The 6145-nt window shown below is 37.9% G+C and overlaps 1 pseudogene; it reads left to right on the top strand.

Moving 5' to 3' along the window:
- Nucleotides 1-1675: 1675 nt before the first annotated feature.
- LOC105857814 (plastin-3 pseudogene) lies at nucleotides 1676-3521 on the top strand (annotated as a pseudogene).
- The last annotated feature ends 2624 nt before the right edge of the window (nucleotides 3522-6145 follow it).

The following is a 6145-nucleotide window of genomic DNA, read 5'->3' as shown; positions in this document are numbered from 1 at the left end:
ACTATGCTTAGGGACCTTTCTAAACAGCAAAATGACCAATAAAAAGCATAAAAATTATTTAAAATGTGAGCCTAAATACACTGTGAAAAGGATACTTGTTTATAATGTAAAAGTTGAAATAAGAAGATAAAGCATTACCCCATTAAATTTAAAATCTGTGTATTTTCATAACCAGTTTTTGCTGTCATTTTTCCCTTTACATAGGTCACACTTTCTTGTTTCTTTGCATGTCTCAAGTTTTTGTTTAAAATTGGCAATTTTTGGTAATATTTTGTAGCAAATCTGGATACAAATTCCGTCTCTTGGGCTTGCCATTGTTTGCTTATTTATTCGTTTAGTTACTTTGGTATATTATTTTAATAAAGTCTTTTCTCCTATAGTGTGATGCTTCTGATGTTTCTCCTCAGAGGGCACAGCCTTGGGCATGTGTTAGGAGGAAGGGTTTTGGCTGTCTCTGTTATCTCTGTTGAACTTTCTTCCTACTTCAGTGGGTATCACACCCAGCTGTTATTCTCCACTAATTGCCAACTAATTGCTCAATAGGCTCAACCATGCCCTGGGGTAGGGGGGAATTGCTCTGCAGAGTGATACAATTCAACTCAGGCAGGAGTTTTTCAGGTTTGTCTTTGAGAATGTTTTAACCTCAGGAGGACTCTTCTGTGCCACAACTTTATCTTCTTCTTCTTCTTAGTAAACTAGCTTGCCTATGGTTTGACTTGTTGCTCTTACATAGCTACTCATCTCCTTTTAATTGTTTGCCATGAAATTCTTTGTTTTTGAGAGTGCCCTTAAGTTTGAACTTCCTCAAACTGTGAAAAATAAAGTGAATTTCTCTGGAAAGACCTTTTGAGTTGTTGTTCTTATGATCTGCCTCTCTCCTTGGGTAAAATCTGTGAGCACCTGTTCCAGGTGCTGAGTAGAGGCAGTAAAATTTCCTCATTTTGGACCATCTCTGGTATGATACTTCTGTCCTGTGAGTGAACTGGGTGGAAGACAAGAAGGACCCCAGTATTCTCAGTCTGCCACAACTGTAGTAGAGCCTCCCCTCATGAATAGGGGTTGGGTGAAGGATATGAGCCCCCAACCTCTCATCAGAACTCACCAGGAATTTAGCATCTTCAATTTAAACAGTGTGAAAATGATGACATCCTGGCCCTCCCAGTGAGACACAATATTCCTTGTTTTGTATCTGAAAAGAGAATTAGCCCTTTTCCTGGCCATTCCTGCATAAATTGAAGCTTATAAGATGAGGTGGAGAAGAATGAGAGAATAGGTCATGTGTCAAGTTCCACAAACTCACTGGTTTTACTGATATTCAGTTAATTTTCTCAAATAAGAGCTTCTTGGCAGAAGTTGTCTGAGTTCGTTGGTTGGAGGTTGTCAGGCCAGCTCCGGGACTCTGCGACTTTACATTCTGAGACTACTCTGAAAGATGTTTTTACTTAATTTATCTACTGAGAAGTTGTCCAACTTTGGTGGCATTTCAGTATCATAGATCTTTAAATGGATGAAATGGCTACCACTTACATTTCCAAAGATGAACTTGATGAACTCAAAGAGGCCTTTCCAAAAGTTGAACCAGAGAGTGACAGAGTGGAAAAGGAACTTCAGAGATCATTTGGTTCAAAGCACTCCTTTTACAGATAAGAAAACTAAAGCCTGAAGAGATCTCAACAGCAATGGATTCATTCGTGACTATGAACTTCATGGGCTTTTCAAGGAAGCTAATATGTCATTACCAGGATATAAAGTGAGATAAATTATTCAGAAACTCATGCTGGATGGTGACAGGAATAAGGATGGGAAGATAAGTTTTGATGAATTTGTTTATATTTTTCAAGAGGTAAAAAGCAGCGATATTGCCAAGACCTTCCGCAAAGCAATCAACAGGAAAGAAGGTATTTGTGCTCTTGGACGAACATCAGAGTTGTCCAGCAAAGGAACACAGCATTCTTACTCAGCAGAATAAAAATATGCTTTTATTAACTGGATAAATAAAGCTTTGGAAAATGATCCCAATTGCACCTGTTATACCAATGAACCCAAACACTGATAACCTGTTCAAAGCTGTTGGTGATGGAATTGTGCTTTGTAAAATGATCAACCTTTCAGTTCCTGATACAATTGAGAAAAGAATAATCAACAAGAAGAAACTTACACCCTCCATCATTCAGGAAAACTTGAACTTGGCACTGAACTCTGCTTCTGCCACTGGGTGTCACGTTGTGAACATTGGTTCAGAGGATTTGTGGGCTGGAAAACCTCATCTGGTTTGGGGACTACTTTGGCAAATCATTAAGATTGGTTTGTTCACTGACATTGAATTAAGCAGGAATGAAGCTTTGGCTGCCTTACTTCGAGATGGTGAGACTTTGGAGGAGCTTATGAAATTATCTCCAGAAGAACATCTGCTCAGATGGGTATACTTTCATTTGGAAAACTCAGGCTGGCAAAAAAAAAATCAACAACTTCAGTGCTGACATCAAGGATTCCAAAGCCTATTTCCATCTTCTCAATCAAATTGCACCAAAAGGACAAAAGGAAGGTGAATCACAGATAGATATTAATATGTCAGGTTTCAATGAAACAGATGATTTGAAGCGAGCTGAGAGTATGCTTCAACAACCAGATAAATTAGGTTGCAGACAGTTTGTTACCCTTGCTGATGTTGTCGGTGGAAACCCCAAACTCAACTTAGCCTTTGTGGCTAACCTGTTTAATAAATACCTGGCACTAAATAAGCCAGAGAACAAGGATATTGACTGGACTCTATTAGAAGAAACTTGTGAAGAAAGAACCTTCTGCAACTGGATGAACTCTCTCAGTGTTAATCCCCCCGTAAACCATCTCTATGCTGACCTGCAAGATGCCCTGGTAATCTTACAGTTACATGAATGAATGAAAGTTCCTGTTGACTGGAGTAAGGTTTACAAACCTCCATACTCGAAAGTTGGAGCCAACATGAGAAAGCTAGAAAACTGCAACTACGCTGTTGAATTAGGGAAGCATCCTGCTAAATTCTCCCTGGTTAGCATTGGAGGGCAAGACCTGAATACTGGGAACCCAACTCTGACTTTAGCCTTAATCTAGCAGCTGATGAGAAGATATACCCTCATTGTCCTGGAAGATCTCGGAGAAGGTCAGAAAGCTAACGATGGCATCATTGTGAACTGGGTGAATAGAACATTGAGTGAAGCTGGAAAATCAACTTCCATTCAGAGTTTTAAGGATAAGATGATCAGCTTCAGTTTGGCAGTTGTGGATTTAATTAATGCCATCCAGCCAGGCTGCATAAACTATGACCTTGTTAAGAGCAGTAATCTAACAGAAGATGACAAGCACAATAATGCCAAGTACGCAGTGTCAATGGCTAGAATAATTGGAGCCAGAGTGTATGCTCTCCCTGAAGACCTTGTGGAAGTAAAGCCCAAGATGGTTATGACCGTGTTTGCATGTTTGATGGGCAGGGGAATGAAGAGAGTGTAAAATAACCAATCTGAATAAAACAACCTTGCTCCCAGGTGCATGCTTCACAGGTCAGCTATTTCCATGTGAAGTGCTCATGGCTTAAGAAACTCTTGGACATTCAAAGGACATGTAGTTTTGATTAACAAGACTAGCTCATCAAGAGAGCCCTCAGGGGAAAGAATTGGAATAAAAACAACACCTCTTTCCCATATTCAAAGTTGGATTTGTCAGGCACACCTGAAATATGCTCATAGCCAAACTGTTTTACTCATTTCCTCCTAGAATGCTGCCCTTGGCATTGCCCATTGCTGTATGTTATTTCTCATTATATATCTTTTTCCCTCTTAGAATGTCCCTGTCTTGGGTCTTGCTTAGATGATTGGATATGAATATTATTATACAGTAATTTGCTTTCCATCCAATGTGCTAGTTCTCATTTGAAAACTGTGGTCAGAGGGTATTTAGATATGAGTATCCTTTGCTTATCTTTGTAGTACTGAAAATTTGCCGAAGTAACTGGCTGTGCAGAATGTAATAGAAGATTTTCTTATTCTTTTATTCTTAAGATTGGTATCCTTTTACAGTATCCTTTCTACATTATCCTTATTTGTACATTTAAGAATATTTTGATTACATTAAACAAGACTGCTGATTTTGCTACTTTTTTTAAGGAGTCTTCAAGTAAGTGAAAACACACATTGTAGGTAGAGGGGAAAATGTACCTTAAATTTGCATCTTCCCTCTCACACCCAAGCTGTAAACATTTGAAATATTTTTTTTTTAAATCACTTGGTTCAATACATGCTTATTTGTTTTAAAAACCTATACCATAGGCCGGGCGCTGTGGCTCACGCCTGTAATCCTAGCTCTTGGGAGGCCGAGGCGGGCGGATTGCTCAAGGTCAGGAGTTCAAAACCAGCCTGAGCGAGACCCCGTCTCTACTATAAATAGAAAGAAATTAATTGGCCAACTGATATATATATAAAAAATTAGCCGGGCATGGTGGCGCATGCCTGTAGTCCCAGCTACTCGGGAGGCTGAGGCAGGAGGATCGCTTGAGCCCAGGAGTTTGAGGTTGCTGTGAGCGAGGCTGACGCCACGGCACTCACTCTAGCCTGGGCAACAAAGTGAGACTCTGTCTCAAAAAAAAAAAAAAAAAAAAAAAAACCTATACCATAAAACTCTCTCTTTAAATTTAAAATGCTGTTGAATATGACACTTAAGGAGAGAGTGTGCTCAGAACTTAGACAGGATTCGGTAGGCCAAGTATGCTAAGTGTACGATATATTTTTTAATTTTCCACCTAAAACAAGATGTCACTAAACATAAAATTATATATGTAGGACTTAATGCACTCCTGCTTTGTCAAGCTGTTTGCTATAGTTTTCAAGATCATGTTACTCTAACTCTGAAAAGTGATGTAATCTGATAGCAATGTAGTAGTTCAAATAAAGGCATTTACATACTAAAGAAAGAGTTTTTTTTATTCACTATGTGCCCTTATGACAATTTCCAAAGGCTTTATATTGTTTTTAAATTCTTTCACCAATTATGATTGTTTCACTGAGGAACATATTCACAGGACTCTTCACACCACTGTTCTGTAAGTCAATAAATAATTTTAAATGAGGTTACTAAATATTACATTTCAAATTTAAGTGATATAAACATTACAAAATTTTATCAATAGGGTCCTATTGTTTCAAATACATTGCATGATAGTTAATATAATAAATATACAAGAAACTATAAGAGATTATAAGACTACATAAAAATTAAAAAGATTACTATGTCCACCAATCTTCAATATTATATCATCATCCTAATCAAGCCCCCATATTGGAGATCTCAAGTTAAACAAGACTACAAAACCTCATAAATGTCCTGGACTTTATTCTCCTCACTCAGAGATGTAACAATCTCTGCCCAGGTAGTGATCTTTCTTATTGCAGTAAGAATACACTTGGATTTGCCATAACAGGTTGTTTTGGTGGTATATTCTGGGAGCTATCATTCAATGATCTTTTGGTTCTACCAAGATCCCATTGAGATGTTCTTATAGCCATAGCCTAAGATCCTAATCTTGGTAATAGTTTGCTTCTCTGAAGTCTCTTGAGCCTTTAGGAATCACTTTGACAGCCACAATTAAATAAGTCTTTTATTGGGTCGAGTCTTTTTAAAAAATGTTTTCTTTTATTGAGCTCCTTAAATGTGAGTTTACTTTGTTTCCTGGGAATGAGGAACCAATTTGAGGAATGCTTTAAAAATATGATCAGAGTTTTAAAACTTTATCTTCAGTGGAATTCTTTATTTACTAACAACACTACTTTTTCTCTCTTCCTGTCTTTGTCATTATTTGCTGTATGTCTAGAAGAGGAGTTCTTCTAGGAAATAGCATTATCTGTAGGCCCAGATAATGCCATTCCTCAGGTCAGCCTTTGAGTCTGAGAAGTTTAGACGATTTCTTCTCAGGTGAGCAACTTTCGGAAAACTTTGCCTCAGGTCATGAATAACCACGTTATAAAACATGTCAATGAGCTTGTATTGTCTGTTAAGTGGTTCTGAGGAGTCTCCTCTCCAAACCTTTGTCTGGTGAAAATTGCAAATTTATTGTGTTTTTTGCAGTTGTAGTTCACTCATACACTAGGGTGAGAAACTTGAAGTATAAAATATCCAA

This window comes from Microcebus murinus, chromosome X (assembly GCF_040939455.1).
Source record: "Microcebus murinus isolate Inina chromosome X, M.murinus_Inina_mat1.0, whole genome shotgun sequence".
Taxonomy (NCBI): Eukaryota; Metazoa; Chordata; class Mammalia; order Primates; family Cheirogaleidae; genus Microcebus; species Microcebus murinus.
This window is presented reverse-complemented; position numbering and strand designations above follow the sequence as displayed.